Raw genomic sequence first — 16,929 nt, forward strand, 5'->3', positions numbered from 1 at the left:
CCAACAGATTCCAAGAAGGCCAGAATCACCAGCGGCACCACCATCGGTTGTCAGGTCACCCGGATTCAGCAAATACCAGAGTCCAAAATGATGCAGGTTTATACTGTTAATTTTCAGTTTATCGTTACAGTTGGTGTTATTCCATGTCGGAAGGGACGCAGCTACAGCCAGTGGGGTAACTAGAGACAGGCAGGCAGCTATGTGCAACAAAGGTAGGCGTGTTGTTTTCATATGCAGATCTGAAATATTGTCTTATATGCAAGAGGAGGAGTGATGGGGGTTCAGGCAAAAGCCAGGCTATGGATTGCATTGCTAAATGCTCCATCAGAGTGCAATGGTCGCCTGTCCTTTTTTTAAGTGATGATGTGGGTTTAGCCTGTGCTGTATGTATGTATGGGTGGCTGACTGCCACCCACCCAGAGAGTGTATGGGAGGCTGGTTGGCTGCCAGCCTTCCTTCCATTCCTATGAGTAATGTGAGTGCTCATGAAGGGGACATGGTTGGGTCCACCCCTTTCCCGGTTATCCCCTCTAGGCCTTTTGGCTTAGATCAAGTGTAAAAAAAAGAAAGGATCTTGCGACAGATCGCATCCTGAGGCACGTTTTTTTTTGTGTGAATACTTGCACTTGGGTGACTTGTGAGCACATACTGATACATACGTTCCCTATCTGGGGACCATAAATTAAATGGATTTTTGAGAAAGGAAGCTGATTTGGAAGCTTGCTTCTGTCGCCCTATGCATTGACCCGATGTGGCAGTATCTTCGGGTAGTGAACAGTGCACCACCCCATTCCAGTGTTAAACAAGAAAGATTCTCATTTAATCCTCCGTGGGTGAGAATTTGAGTTTGAGAATTGGAGACCAAAATGATGAGTTGCACTGACTGGTTTATGAACGTCTATTCATTTAGCGTTTTAATGACCATGTTTGCACACTGATTGGTGTAAAAAAATAAAATAAAACTAAATAATAATAATCTAGCACACCTGTGCAGGTTTGACATGACATGACAGGTAGCTGTCTTGTGGGTGGTGCTGAATCCTGTTAAATGACGTGAGGGTCTCATGCCTATACACAAGGGTGTGTCATTGCTGTTGCTTGACCATGCATTGGTTTCTGTGGTCAGTGAATGATAAAAACAAAATTTACCATCCATTGATGGATGGGAAATCCGCCATGAGGCATTTGTTTTTAGAAACTGCTGCTCGCAACCAATGTTGCAATGGAGTGTCTCCATCTGCTGGTGGTATTGGAAAGGCATTAGTGCTATGACAGGGTCTGAAGAAGAAGAAGAAGAAGAAGAAGACGGAAAAAAATATATATAAAAAGAAAAAGAGAGAGAGAGAGAGAGAGACTGACTTAGTGAGCGAGTGAGTGAGAGAGTGAGAGTGAGTGAGAGTGAATGAGTGAGTGAGTGATTGAGTGAGTGAGTGAGTGAGTGAGAACAAATGAGTTAAAGTAAGTGAGTGAGAGAGATCGAATGAATGAAAGCCTGAATGACAGAAAGAAAAAAGGATGAAGAAAGAAGCATGAAGAAAAAAAAATGTATATGGAGTTGCTGACATGAGTGCAATCTACAAAGCCGTTGAGGCTGATCCTCATGGGAGGATTATTGCACCAGGACCCTTAGCACTTTTAAAATGCCATTCAATGCCACTTCTAGGGCTAGATGTAAACTGCAGATGACCATGTTGTGGTAGTTACCATGGATACCCAAGTGATGTGTGAGCTAACACATAGGCCCAACAGATTCCAAGAAGGCCAGAATCACCAGCGGCACCACCATCGGTTGTCAGGTCACCCGGATTCAGCAAATACCAGAGTCCAAAATGATGCAGGTTTATACTGTTAATTTTCAGTTTATCGTTACAGTTGGTGTTATTCCATGTCGGAAGGGACGCAGCTACAGCCAGTGGGGTAACTAGAGACAGGCAGGCAGCTATGTGCAACAAAGGTAGGCGTGTTGTTTTCATATGCAGATCTGAAATATTGTCTTATATGCAAGAGGAGGAGTGATGGGGGTTCAGGCAAAAGCCAGGCTATGGATTGCATTGCTAAATGCTCCATCAGAGTGCAATGGTCGCCTGTCCTTTTTTTTAAGTGATGATGTGGGTTTAGCCTGTGCTGTATGTATGTATGGGTGGCTGACTGCCACCCACCCAGAGAGTGTATGGGAGGCTGGTTGGCTGCCAGCCTTCCTTCCATTCCTATGAGTAATGTGAGTGCTCATGAAGGGGACATGGTTGGGTCCACCCCTTTCCCGGTTATCCCCTCTAGGCCTTTTGGCTTAGATCAAGTGTAAAAAAAGAAAGGATCTTGCGACAGATCGCATCCTGAGGCACGTTTTTTTTTGTGTGAATACTTGCACTTGGGTGACTTGTGAGCACATACTGATACATACGTTCCCTATCTGGGGACCATAAATTAAATGGATTTTTGAGAAAGGGAGCTGATTTGGAAGCTTGCTTCTGTCGCCCTATGCATTGACCCGATGTGGCAGTATCTTCGGGTAGTGAACAGTGCACCACCCCATTCCAGTGTTAAACAAGAAAGATTCTCATTTAATCCTCCGTGGGTGAGAATTTGAGTTTGAGAATTGGAGACCAAAATGATGAGTTGCACTGACTGGTTTATGAACGTCTATTCATTTAGCGTTTTAATGACCATGTTTGCACACTGATTGGTGTAAAAAAATAAAATAAAACTAAATAATAATAATCTAGCACACCTGTGCAGGTTTGACATGACATGACAGGTAGCTGTCTTGTGGGTGGTGCTGAATCCTGTTAAATGACGTGAGGGTCTCATGCCTATACACAAGGGTGTGTCATTGCTGTTGCTTGACCATGCATTGGTTTCTGTGGTCAGTGAATGATAAAAACAAAATTTACCATCCATTGATGGATGGGAAATCCGCCATGAGGCATTTGTTTTTAGAAACTGCTGCTCACAACCAATGTTGCAATGGAGTGTCTCCATCTGCTGGTGGTATTGGAAAGGCATTAGTGCTATGACAGGGTCTGAAGAAGAAGAAGACGGAAAAAAATATATATAAAAAGAAAAAGAGAGAGAGAGAGACTGACTTAGTGAGCGAGTGAGTGAGAGAGTGAGAGTGAGTGAGAGTGAATGAGTGAGTGAGTGATTGAGTGAGTGAGTGAGTGAGAACAAATGAGTTAAAGCAAGTGAGTGAGAGAGATCGAATGAATGAAAGTCTGAATGACAGAAAGAAAAAAGGATGAAGAAAGAAGCATGAAGAAAAAAAAATGTATATGGAGTTGCTGACATGAGTGCAATCTACAAAGCCGTTGAGGCTGATCCTCATGGGAGGATTATTGCACCAGGACCCTTAGCACTTTTAAAATGCCATTCAATGCCACTTCTAGGGCTAGATGTAAACTGCAGATGACCATGTTGTGGTAGTTACCATGGATACCCAAGTGATGTGTGAGCTAACACATAGGCCCAACAGATTCCAAGAAGGCCAGAATCACCAGCGGCACCACCATCGATTGTCAGGTCACCCGGATTCAGCAAATACCAGAGTCCAAAATGATGCAGGTTTATACTGTTAATTTTCAGTTTATCGTTACAGTTGGTGTTATTCCATGTCAGAAGGGACGCAGCTACAGCCAGTGGGGTAACTAGAGACAGGCAGGCAGCTATGTGCAACAAAGGTAGGCGTGTTGTTTTCATATGCAGATCTGAAATATTGTCTTATATGCAAGAGGAGGAGTGATGGGGGTTCAGGCAAAAGCCAGGCTATGGATTGCATTGCTAAATGCTCCATCAGAGTTCAATGGCCGCCTGTCCTTTTTTTTAAGTGATGATGTGGGTTTAGCCTGTGCTGTATGTATGTATGGGTGGCTGACTGCCACCCACCCAGAGAGTGTATGGGAGGCTGGTTGGCTGCCAGCCTTCCTTCCATTCCTATGAGTAATGTGAGTGCTCATGAAGGGGACATGGTTGGGTCCACCCCTTTCCCGGTTATCCCCTCTAGGCCTTTTGGCTTAGATCAAGTGTAAAAAAAGAAAGGATCTTGTGACAGATCGCATCCTGAGGCATGTTTTTTTTTTGTGTGAATACTTGCACTTGGGTGACTTGTGAGCACATACTGATACATACGTTCCCTATCTGGGGACCATAAATTAAATGGATTTTTGAGAAAGGGAGCTGATTTGGAAGCTTGCTTCTGTCGCCCTATGCATTGACCCGATGTGGCAGTATCTTCGGGTAGTGAACAGTGCACCACCCCATTCCAGTGTTAAACAAGAAAGATTCTCATTTAATCCTCCGTGGGTGAGAATTTGAGATTGAGAATTGGAGACCAAAATGATGAGTTGCACTGACTGGTTTATGAACGTCTATTCATTTAGCGTTTTAATGACCATGTTTGCACACTGATTGGTGTAAAAAAATAAAATAAAACTAAATAATAATAATCTAGCACACCTGTGCAGGTTTGACATGACATGACAGGTAGCTGTCTTGTGGGTGGTGCTGAATCCTGTTAAATGACGTGAGGGTCTCATGCCTATACACAAGGGTGTGTCATTGCTGTTGCTTGACCATGCATTGGTTTCTGTGGTCAGTGAATGATAAAAACAAAATTTACCATCCATTGATGGATGGGAAATCCGCCATGAGGCATTTGTTTTTAGAAACTGCTGCTCACAACCAATGTTGCAATGGAGTGTCTCCATCTGCTGGTGGTATTGGAAAGGCATTAGTGCTATGACAGGGTCTGAAGAAGAAGAAGAAGAAGACGGAAAAAAATATATATAAAAAGAAAAAGAGAGAGAGAGAGAGACTGACTTAGTGAGCGAGTGAGTGAGAGAGTGAGAGTGAGTGAGAGTGAATGAGTGAGTGAGTGATTGAGTGAGTGAGTGAGTGAGAACAAATGAGTTAAAGCAAGTGAGTGAGAGAGATCGAATGAATGAAAGTCTGAATGACAGAAAGAAAAAAGGATGAAGAAAGAAGCATGAAGAAAAAAAAATGTATATGGAGTTGCTGACATGAGTGCAATCTACAAAGCCGTTGAGGCTGATCCTCATGGAAGGATTATTGCACCAGGACCCTTAGCACTTTTAAAATGCCATTCAATGCCACTTCTAGGGCTAGATGTAAACTGCAGATGACCATGTTGTGGTAGTTACCATGGATACCCAAGTGATGTGTGAGCTAACACATAGGCCCAACAGATTCCAAGAAGGCCAGAATCACCAGCGGCACCACCATCGGTTGTCAGGTCACCCGGATTCAGCAAATACCAGAGTCCAAAATGATGCAGGTTTATACTGTTAATTTTCAGTTTATCGTTACAGTTGGTGTTATTCCATGTCGGAAGGGACGCAGCTACAGCCAGTGGGGTAACTAGAGACAGGCAGGCAGCTATGTGCAACAAAGGTAGGCGTGTTGTTTTCATATGCAGATCTGAAATATTGTCTTATATGCAAGAGGAGGAGTGATGGGGGTTCAGGCAAAAGCCAGGCTATGGATTGCATTGCTAAATGCTCCATCAGAGTGCAATGGTCGTCTGTCCTTTTTTTAAAGTGATGATGTGGGTTTAGCCTGTGCTGTATGTATGTATGGGTGGCTGACTGCCACCCACCCAGAGAGTGTATGGGAGGCTGGTTGGCTGCCAGCCTTCCTTCCATTCCTATGAGTAATGTGAGTGCTCATGAAGGGGACATGGTTGGGTCCACCCCTTTCCCGGTTATCCCCTCTAGGCCTTTTGGCTTAGATCAAGTGTAAAAAAAGAAAGGATCTTGCGACAGATCGCATCCTGAGGCACGTTTTTTTTTGTGTGAATACTTGCACTTGGGTGACTTGTGAGCACATACTGATACATACGTTCCCTATCTGGGGACCATAAATTAAATGGATTTTTGAGAAAGGGAGCTGATTTGGAAGCTTGCTTCTGTCGCCCTATGCATTGACCCGATGTGGCAGTGTCTTCGGGTAGTGAACAGTGCACCACCCCATTCCAGTGTTAAACAAGAAAGATTCTCATTTAATCCTCCGTGGGTGAGAATTTGAGTTTGAGAATTGGAGACCAAAATGATGAGTTGCACTGACTGGTTTATGAACGTCTATTCATTTAGCGTTTTAATGACCATGTTTGCACACTGATTGGTGTAAAAAAATAAAATAAAACTAAATAATAATAATCTAGCACACCTGTGCAGGTTTGACATGACATGACAGGTAGCTGTCTTGTGGGTGGTGCTGAATCCTGTTAAATGACGTGAGGGTCTCATGCCTATACACAAGGGTGTGTCATTGCTGTTGCTTGACCATGCATTGGTTTCTGTGGTCAGTGAATGATAAAAACAAAATTTACCATCCATTGATGGATGGGAAATCCGCCATGAGGCATTTGTTTTTAGAAACTGCTGCTCACAACCAATGTTGCAATGGAGTGTCTCCATCTGCTGGTGGTATTGGAAAGGCATTAGTGCTATGACAGGGTCTGAAGAAGAAGAAGAAGAAGAAGAAGACGGAAAAAAATATATATAAAAAGAAAAATAGAGAGAGAGAGAGACTGACTTAGTGAGCGAGTGAGTGAGAGAGTGAGAGTGAGTGAGAGTGAATGAGTGAGTGAGTGATTGAGTGAGTGAGTGAGTGAGTGAGAACAAATGAGTTAAAGCAAGTGAGTGAGAGAGATCGAATGAATGAAAGTCTGAATGACAGAAAGAAAAAAGGATGAAGAAAGAAGCATGAAGAAAAAAAAATGTATATGGAGTTGCTGACATGAGTGCAATCTACAAAGCCGTTGAGGCTGATCCTCATGGGAGGATTATTGCACCAGGACCCTTAGCACTTTTAAAATGCCATTCAATGCCACTTCTAGGGCTAGATGTAAACTGCAGATGACCATGTTGTGGTAGTTACCATGGATACCCAAGTGATGTGTGAGCTAACACATAGGCCCAACAGATTCCAAGAAGGCCAGAATCACCAGCGGCACCACCATCGGTTGTCAGGTCACCCGGATTCAGCAAATACCAGAGTCCAAAATGATGCAGGTTTATACTGTTAATTTTCAGTTTATCGTTACAGTTGGTGTTATTCCATGTCGGAAGGGACGCAGCTACAGCCAGTGGGGTAACTAGAGACAGGCAGGCAGCTATGTGCAACAAAGGTAGGCGTGTTGTTTTCATATGCAGATCTGAAATATTGTCTTATATGCAAGAGGAGGAGTGATGGGGGTTCAGGCAAAAGCCAGGCTATGGATTGCATTGCTAAATGCTCCATCAGAGTGCAATGGTCGCCTGTCCTTTTTTTTAAGTGATGATGTGGGTTTAGCCTGTGCTGTATGTATGTATGGGTGGCTGACTGCCACCCACCCAGAGAGTGTATGGGAGGCTGGTTGGCTGCCAGCCTTCCTTCCATTCCTATGAGTAATGTGAGTGCTCATGAAGGGGACATGGTTGGGTCCACCCCTTTCCCGGTTATCCCCTCTAGGCCTTTTGGCTTAGATCAAGTGTAAAAAAAAGAAAGGATCTTGCGACAGATTGCATCCTGAGGCACGTTTTTTTTTGTGTGAATACTTGCACTTGGGTGACTTGTGAGCACATACTGATACATACGTTCCCTATCTGGGGACCATAAATTAAATGGATTTTTGAGAAAGGGAGCTGATTTGGAAGCTTGCTTCTGTCGCCCTATGCATTGACCCGATGTGGCAGTATCTTCGGGTAGTGAACAGTGCACCACCCCATTCCAGTGTTAAACAAGAAAGATTCTCATTTAATCCTCCGTGGGTGAGAATTTGAGTTTGAGAATTGGAGACCAAAATGATGAGTTGCACTGACTGGTTTATGAACGTCTATTCATTTAGCGTTTTAATGACCATGTTTGCACACTGATTGGTGTAAAAAAATAAAATAAAACTAAATAATAATTATCTAGCACACCTGTGCAGGTTTGACATGACATGACAGGTAGCTGTCTTGTGGGTGGTGCTGAATCCTGTTAAATGACATGAGGGTCTCATGCCTATACACAAGGGTGTGTCATTGCTGTTGCTTGACCATGCATTGGTTTCTGTGGTCAGTGAATGATAAAAACAAAATTTACCATCCATTGATGGATGGGAAATCCGCCATGAGGCATTTGTTTTTAGAAACTGCTGCTCACAACCAATGTTGCAATGGAGTGTCTCCATCTGCTGGTGGTATTGGAAAGGCATTAGTGCTATGACAGGGTCTGAAGAAGAAGAAGAAGAAGAAGACGGAAAAAAATATATATAAAAAGAAAAAGAAAGAGAGAGAGACTGACTTAGTGAGCGAGTGAGAGTGAGTGAGAGTGAATGAGTGAGTGAGTGATTGAGTGAGTGAGTGAGTGAGAAAAAATGAGTTAAAGCAAGTGAGTGAGAGAGATCGAATGAATGAAAGTCTGAATGACAGAAAGAAAAAAGGATGAAGAAAGAAGCATGAAGAAAAAAAAATGTATATGGAGTTGCTGACATGAGTGCAATCTACAAAGCCGTTGAGGCTGATCCTCATGGAAGGATTATTGCACCAGGACCCTTAGCACTTTTAAAATGCCATTCAATGCCACTTCTAGGGCTAGATGTAAACTGCAGATGACCATGTTGTGGTAGTTACCATGGATACCCAAGTGATGTGTGAGCTAACACATAGGCCCAACAGATTCCAAGAAGGCCAGAATCACCAGCGGCACCACCATCGGTTGTCAGGTCACCCGGATTCAGCAAATACCAGAGTACAAAATGATGCAGGTTTATACTGTTAATTTTCAGTTTATCGTTACAGTTGGTGTTATTCCATGTCGGAAGGGACGCAGCTACAGCCAGTGGGGTAACTAGAGACAGGCAGGCAGCTATGTGCAACAAAGGTAGGCGTGTTGTTTTCATATGCAGATCTGAAATATTGTCTTATATGCAAGAGGAGGAGTGATGGGGGTTCAGGCAAAAGCCAGGCTATGAATTGCATTGCTAAATGCTCCATCAGAGTGCAATGGTCGCCTGTCCTTTTTTTTAAGTGATGATGTGGGTTTAGCCTGTGCTGTATGTATGTATGGGTGGCTGACTGCCACCCACCCAGAGAGTGTATGGAAGGCTGGTTGGCTGCCAGCCTTCCTTCCATTCCTATGAGTAATGTGAGTGCTCATGAAGGGGACATGGTTGGGTCCACCCCTTTCCCGGTTATCCCCTCTAGGCCTTTTGGCTTAGATCAAGTGTAAAAAAAAGAAAGGATCTTGCGACAGATCGCATCCTGAGGCACGTTTTTTTTTTTGTGTGAATACTTGCACTTGGGTGACTTGTGAGCACATACTGATACATACGTTCCCTATCTGGGGACCATAAATTAAATGGATTTTTGAGAAAGGGAGCTGATTTGGAAGCTTGCTTCTGTCGCCCTATGCATTGATCCGATGTGGCAGTATCTTCGGGTAAAGAACAGTGCACCACCCCATTCCAGTGTTAAACAAGAAAGATTCTCATTTAATCCTCCGTGGGTGAGAATTTGAGTTTGAGAATTGGAGACCAAAATGATGAGTTGCACTGACTGGTTTATGAACGTCTATTCATTTAGCGTTTTAATGACCATGTTTGCACACTGATTGGTGTAAAAAAATAAAATAAAACTAAATAATAATAATCTAGCACACCTGTGCAGGTTTGACATGACATGACAGGTAGCTGTCTTGTGGGTGGTGCTGAATCCTGTTAAATGACGTGAGGGTCTCATGCCTATACACAAGGGTGTGTCATTGCTGTTGCTTGACCATGCATTGGTTTCTGTGGTCAGTGAATGATAAAAACAAAATTTACCATCCATTGATGGATGGGAAATCCGCCATGAGGCATTTGTTTTTAGAAACTGCTGCTCACAACCAATGTTGCAATGGAGTGTCTCCATCTGCTGGTGGTATTGGAAAGGCATTAGTGCTATGACAGGGTCTGAAGAAGAAGAAGAAGAAGACGGAAAAAAATATATATAAAAAGAAAAAGAGAGAGAGAGAGAGAGACTGACTTAGTGAGCGAGTGAGTGAGAGAGTGAGAGTGAGTGAGAGTGAATGAGTGAGTGAGTGATTGAGTGAGTGAGTGAGTGAGTGAGAACAAATGAGTTAAAGCAAGTGAGTGAGAGAGATCGAATGAATGAAAGTCTGAATGACAGAAAGAAAAAAGGATGAAGAAAGAAGCATGAAGAAAAAAAAATGTATATGGAGTTGCTGACATGAGTGCAATCTACAAAGCCGTTGAGGCTGATCCTCATGGGAGGATTATTGCACCAGGACCCTTAGCACTTTTAAAATGCCATTCAATGCCACGGGCTAGATGTAAACTGCAGATGACCATGTTGTGGTAGTTACCATGGATACCCAAGTGATGTGTGAGCTAACACATAGGCCCAACAGATTCCAAGAAGGCCAGAATCACCAGCGGCACCACCATCGATTGTCAGGTCACCCGGATTCAGCAAATACCAGAGTCCAAAATGATGCAGGTTTATACTGTTAATTTTCAGTTTATCGTTACAGTTGGTGTTATTCCATGTCGGAAGGGACGCAGCTACAGCCAGTGGGGTAACTAGAGACAGGCAGGCAGCTATGTGCAACAAAGGTAGGCGTGTTGTTTTCATATGCAGATCTGAAATATTGTCTTATATGCAAGAGGAGGAGTGATGGGGGTTCAGGCAAAAGCCAGGCTATGGATTGCATTGCTAAATGCTCCATCAGAGTGCAATGGTCGCCTGTCCTTTTTTTAAGTGATGATGTGGGTTTAGCCTGTGCTGTATGTATGTATGGGTGGCTGACTGCCACCCACCCAGAAAGTGTATGGGAGGCTGGTTGGCTGCCAGCCTTCCTTCCATTCCTATGAGTAATGTGAGTGCTCATGAAGGGGACATGGTTGGGTCCACCCCTTTCCCGGTTATCCCCTCTAGGCCTTTTGGCTTAGATCAAGTGTAAAAAAAGAAAGGATCTTGCGACAGATCGCATCCTGAGGCACGTTTTTTTTTGTGTGAATACTTGCACTTGGGTGACTTGTGAGCACATACTGATACATACGTTCCCTATCTGGGGACCATAAATTAAATGGATTTTTGAGAAAGGGAGCTGATTTGGAAGCTTGCTTCTGTCGCCCTATGCATTGACCCGATGTGGCAGTATCTTCGGGTAGTGAACAGTGCTTCACCCCATTCCAGTGTTAAACAAGAAAGATTCTCATTTAATCCTCCGTGGGTGAGAATTTGAGTTTGAGAATTGGAGACCAAAATGATGAGTTGCACTGACTGGTTTATGAACGTCTATTCATTTAGCGTTTTAATGACCATGTTTGCACACTGATTGGTGTAAAAAAATAAAATAAAACTAAATAATAATAATCTAGCACACCTGTGCAGGTTTGACATGACATGACAGGTAGCTGTCTTGTGGGTGGTGCTGAATCCTGTTAAATGACGTGAGGGTCTCATGCCTATACACAAGGGTGTGTCATTGCTGTTGCTTGACCATGCATTGGTTTCTGTGGTCAGTGAATGATAAAAACAAAATTTACCATCCATTGATGGATGGGAAATCCGCCATGAGGCATTTGTTTTTAGAAACTGCTGCTCACAACCAATGTTGCAATGGAGTGTCTCCATCTGCTGGTGGTATTGGAAAGGCATTAGTGCTATGACAGGGTCTGAAGAAGAAGAAGAAGACGGAAAAAAATATATATAAAAAGAAAAAGAAAGAGAGAGAGACTGACTTAGTGAGCGAGTGAGAGTGAGTGAGAGTGAATGAGTGAGTGAGTGATTGAGTGAGTGAGTGAGTGAGAACAAATGAGTTAAAGCAAGTGAGTGAGAGAGATCGAATGAATGAAAGTCTGAATGACAGAAAGAAAAAAGGATGAAGAAAGAAGCATGAAGAAAAAAAAATGTATATGGAGTTGCTGACATGAGTGCAATCTACAAAGCCGTTGAGGCTGATCCTCATGGGAGGATTATTGCACCAGGACCCTTAGCACTTTTAAAATGCCATTCAATGCCACGGGCTAGATGTAAACTGCAGATGACCATGTTGTGGTAGTTACCATGGATACCCAAGTGATGTGTGAGCTAACACATAGGCCCAACAGATTCCAAGAAGGCCAGAATCACCAGCGGCACCACCATCGATTGTCAGGTCACCCCGATTCAGCAAATACCAGAGTCCAAAATGATGCAAGTTTATACTGTTAATTTTCAGTTTATCGTTACAGTTGGTGTTATTCCATGTCGGAAGGGACGCAGCTACAGCCAGTGGGGTAACTAGAGACAGGCAGGCAGCTATGTGCAACAAAGGTAGGCGTGTTGTTTTCATATGCAGATCTGAAATATTGTCTTATATGCAAGAGGAGGAGTGATGGGGGTTCAGGCAAAAGCCAGGCTATGGATTGCATTGCTAAATGCTCCATCAGAGTGCAATGGTCGCCTGTCCTTTTTTTAAGTGATGATGTGGGTTTAGCCTGTGCTGTATGTATGTATGGGTGGCTGACTGCCACCCACCCAGAAAGTGTATGGGAGGCTGGTTGGCTGCCAGCCTTCCTTCCATTCCTATGAGTAATGTGAGTGCTCATGAAGGGGACATGGTTGGGTCCACCCCTTTCCCGGTTATCCCCTCTAGGCCTTTTGGCTTAGATCAAGTGTAAAAAAAGAAAGGATCTTGCGACAGATCGCATCCTGAGGCACGTTTTTTTTTGTGTGAATACTTGCACTTGGGTGACTTGTGAGCACATACTGATACATACGTTCCCTATCTGGGGACCATAAATTAAATGGATTTTTGAGAAAGGGAGCTGATTTGGAAGCTTGCTTCTGTCGCCCTATGCATTGACCCGATGTGGCAGTATCTTCGGGTAGTGAACAGTGCACCACCCCATTCCAGTGTTAAACAAGAAAGATTCTCATTTAATCCTCCGTGGGTGAGAATTTGAGTTTGAGAATTGGAGACCAAAATGATGAGTTGCACTGACTGGTTTATGAACGTCTATTCATTTAGCGTTTTAATGACCATGTTTGCACACTGATTGGTGTAAAAAAATAAAATAAAACTAAATAATAATAATCTAGCACACCTGTGCAGGTTTGACATGACATGACAGGTAGCTGTCTTGTGGGTGGTGCTGAATCCTGTTAAATGACATGAGGGTCTCATGCCTATACACAAGGGTGTGTCATTGCTGTTGCTTGACCATGCATTGGTTTCTGTGGTCAGTGAATGATAAAAACAAAATTTACCATCCATTGATGGATGGGAAATCCGCCATGAGGCATTTGTTTTTAGAAACTGCTGCTCACAACCAATGTTGCAATGGAGTGTCTCCATCTGCTGGTGGTATTGGAAAGGCATTAGTGCTATGACAGGGTCTGAAGAAGAAGAAGAAGAAGACGGAAAAAAATATATATAAAAAGAAAAAGAGAGAGAGAGAGAGAGACTGACTTAGTGAGTGAGAGAGTGAGAGTGAGTGAGAGTGAATGAGTGAGTGAGTGATTGAGTGAGTGAGTGAGTGAGTGAGAACAAATGAGTTAAAGCAAGTGAGTGAGAGAGATCGAATGAATGAAAGTCTGAATGACAGAAAGAAAAAAGGATGAAGAAAGAAGCATGAAGAAAAAAAAATGTATATGGAGTTGCTGACATGAGTGCAATCTACAAAGCCGTTGAGGCTGATCCTCATGGGAGGATTATTGCACCAGGACCCTTAGCACTTTTAAAATGCCATTCAATGCCACGGGCTAGATGTAAACTGCAGATGACCATGTTGTGGTAGTTACCATGGATACCCAAGTGATGTGTGAGCTAACACATAGGCCCAACAGATTCCAAGAAGGCCAGAATCACCAGCGGCACCACCATCGATTGTCAGGTCACCCGGATTCAGCAAATACCAGAGTCCAAAATGATGCAGGTTTATACTGTTAATTTTCAGTTTATCGTTACAGTTGGTGTTATTCCATGTCGGAAGGGACGCAGCTACAGCCAGTGGGGTAACTAGAGACAGGCAGGCAGCTATGTGCAACAAAGGTAGGCGTGTTGTTTTCATATGCAGATCTGAAATATTGTCTTATATGCAAGAGGAGGAGTGATGGGGGTTCAGGCAAAAGCCAGGCTATGGATTGCATTGCTAAATGCTCCATCAGAGTGCAATGGTCGCCTGTCCTTTTTTTAAGTGATGATGTGGGTTTAGCCTGTGCTGTATGTATGTATGGGTGGCTGACTGCCACCCACCCAGAAAGTGTATGGGAGGCTGGTTGGCTGCCAGCCTTCCTTCCATTCCTATGAGTAATGTGAGTGCTCATGAAGGGGACATGGTTGGGTCCACCCCTTTCCCGGTTATCCCCTCTAGGCCTTTTGGCTTAGATCAAGTGTAAAAAAAGAAAGGATCTTGCGACAGATCGCATCCTGAGGCACGTTTTTTTTTGTGTGAATACTTGCACTTGGGTGACTTGTGAGCACATACTGATACATACGTTCCCTATCTGGGGACCATAAATTAAATGGATTTTTGAGAAAGGGAGCTGATTTGGAAGCTTGCTTCTGTCGCCCTATGCATTGACCCGATGTGGCAGTATCTTCGGGTAGTGAACAGTGCACCACCCCATTCCAGTGTTAAACAAGAAAGATTCTCATTTAATCCTCCGTGGGTGAGAATTTGAGTTTGAGAATTGGAGACCAAAATGATGAGTTGCACTGACTGGTTTATGAACGTCTATTCATTTAGCGTTTTAATGACCATGTTTGCACACTGATTGGTGTAAAAAAATAAAATAAAACTAAATAATAATAATCTAGCACACCTGTGCAGGTTTGACATGACATGACAGGTAGCTGTCTTGTGGGTGGTGCTGAATCCTGTTAAATGACATGAGGGTCTCATGCCTATACACAAGGGTGTGTCATTGCTGTTGCTTGACCATGCATTGGTTTCTGTGGTCAGTGAATGATAAAAACAAAATTTACCATCCATTGATGGATGGGAAATCCGCCATGAGGCATTTGTTTTTAGAAACTGCTGCTCACAACCAATGTTGCAATGGAGTGTCTCCATCTGCTGGTGGTATTGGAAAGGCATTAGTGCTATGACAGGGTCTGAAGAAGAAGAAGAAGAAGATGGAAAAAAATATATATAAAAAGAAAAAGAGAGAGAGAGAGAGAGACTGACTTAGTGAGCGAGTGAGTGAGAGAGTGAGAGTGAGTGAGAGTGAATGAGTGAGTGAGTGATTGAGTGAGTGAGTGAGTGAGTGAGAACAAATGAGTTAAAGCAAGTGAGTGAGAGAGATCGAATGAATGAAAGTCTGAATGACAGAAAGAAAAAAGGATGAAGAAAGAAGCATGAAGAAAAAAAAAATGTATATGGAGTTGCTGACATGAGTGCAATCTACAAAGCCGTTGAGGCCGATCCTCATGGGAGGATTATTGCACCAGGACCCTTAGCACTTTTAAAATGCCATTCAATGCCACGGGCTAGATGTAAACTGCAGATGACCATGTTGTGGTAGTTACCATGGATACCCAAGTGATGTGTGAGCTAACACATAGGCCCAACAGATTCCAAGAAGGCCAGAATCACCAGCGGCACCACCATCGATTGTCAGGTCACCCGGATTCAGCAAATACCAGAGTCCAAAATGATGCAGGTTTATACTGTTAATTTTCAGTTTATCGTTACAGTTGGTGTTATTCCATGTCGGAAGGGACGCAGCTACAGCCAGTGGGGTAACTAGAGACAGGCAGGCAGCTATGTGCAACAAAGGTAGGCGTGTTGTTTTCATATGCAGATCTGAAATATTGTCTTATATGCAAGAGGAGGAGTGATGGGGGTTCAGGCAAAAGCCAGGCTATGGATTGCATTGCTAAATGCTCCATCAGAGTGCAATGGTCGCCTGTCCTTTTTTTAAGTGATGATGTGGGTTTAGCCTGTGCTGTATGTATGTATGGGTGGCTGACTGCCACCCACCCAGAAAGTGTATGGGAGGCTGGTTGGCTGCCAGCCTTCCTTCCATTCCTATGAGTAATGTGAGTGCTCATGAAGGGGACATGGTTGGGTCCACCCCTTTCCCGGTTATCCCCTCTAGGCCTTTTGGCTTAGATCAAGTGTAAAAAAAGAAAGGATCTTGCGACAGATCGCATCCTGAGGCACGTCTTTTTTTGTGTGAATACTTGCACTTGGGTGACTTGTGAGCACATACTGATACATACGTTCCCTATCTGGGGACCATAAATTAAATGGATTTTTGAGAAAGGGAGCTGATTTGGAAGCTTGCTTCTGTCGCCCTATGCATTGACCCGATGTGGCAGTATCTTCGGGTAGTGAACAGTGCACCACCCCATTCCAGTGTTAAACAAGAAAGATTCTCATTTAATCCTCCGTGGGTGAGAATTTGAGTTTGAGAATTGGAGACCAAAATGATGAGTTGCACTGACTGGTTTATGAACGTCTATTCATTTAGCGTTTTAATGACCATGTTTGCACACTGATTGGTGTAAAAAAATAAAATAAAACTAAATAATAATAATCTAGCACACCTGTGCAGGTTTGACATGACATGACAGGTAGCTGTCTTGTGGGTGGTGCTGAATCCTGTTAAATGACATGAGGGTCTCATGCCTATACACAAGGGTGTGTCATTGCTGTTGCTTGACCATGCATTGGTTTCTGTGGTCAGTGAATGATAAAAACAAAATTTACCATCCATTGATGGATGGGAAATCCGCCATGATGCATTTGTTTTTAGAAACTGCTGCTCACAACCAATGTTGCAATGGAGTGTCTCCATCTGCTGGTGGTATTGGAAAGGCATTAGTGCTATGACAGGGTCTGAAGAAGAAGAAGAAGAAGAAGACGGAAAAAAATATATATAAAAAGAAAAAGAGAGAGAGAGAGAGAGAGACTGACTTAGTGAGCGAGTGAGTGAGAGAGTGAGAGTGAGTGAGAGT

General features: G+C 43.4%; 10 pseudogenes; all 10 read left to right on the plus strand.

Moving 5' to 3' along the window:
* Positions 1-523: 523 nt before the first annotated feature.
* Positions 524-788, plus strand: LOC130289661 (U2 spliceosomal RNA; annotated as a pseudogene).
* A 1,478-nt stretch (positions 789-2,266) lies between these two features.
* On the plus strand, positions 2,267-2,530 carry LOC130285649 (U2 spliceosomal RNA; annotated as a pseudogene).
* Positions 2,531-3,986: 1,456 nt separating this feature from the next.
* Positions 3,987-4,251, plus strand: LOC130286749 (U2 spliceosomal RNA; annotated as a pseudogene).
* Positions 4,252-5,715: 1,464 nt separating this feature from the next.
* LOC130289225 (U2 spliceosomal RNA) lies at positions 5,716-5,979 on the plus strand (annotated as a pseudogene).
* A 1,474-nt stretch (positions 5,980-7,453) lies between these two features.
* LOC130288530 (U2 spliceosomal RNA) lies at positions 7,454-7,718 on the plus strand (annotated as a pseudogene).
* A 1,453-nt stretch (positions 7,719-9,171) lies between these two features.
* On the plus strand, positions 9,172-9,438 carry LOC130289513 (U2 spliceosomal RNA; annotated as a pseudogene).
* A 1,464-nt stretch (positions 9,439-10,902) lies between these two features.
* Positions 10,903-11,166, plus strand: LOC130289464 (U2 spliceosomal RNA; annotated as a pseudogene).
* Positions 11,167-12,607: 1,441 nt separating this feature from the next.
* LOC130285650 (U2 spliceosomal RNA) lies at positions 12,608-12,871 on the plus strand (annotated as a pseudogene).
* Positions 12,872-14,327: 1,456 nt separating this feature from the next.
* On the plus strand, positions 14,328-14,591 carry LOC130285651 (U2 spliceosomal RNA; annotated as a pseudogene).
* Positions 14,592-16,056: 1,465 nt separating this feature from the next.
* On the plus strand, positions 16,057-16,320 carry LOC130287676 (U2 spliceosomal RNA; annotated as a pseudogene).
* Positions 16,321-16,929: the final 609 nt, after the last annotated feature.

Source organism: Hyla sarda, chromosome 8, assembly GCF_029499605.1.
Source record: "Hyla sarda isolate aHylSar1 chromosome 8, aHylSar1.hap1, whole genome shotgun sequence".
NCBI classification, from domain to species: domain Eukaryota; kingdom Metazoa; phylum Chordata; class Amphibia; order Anura; family Hylidae; genus Hyla; species Hyla sarda.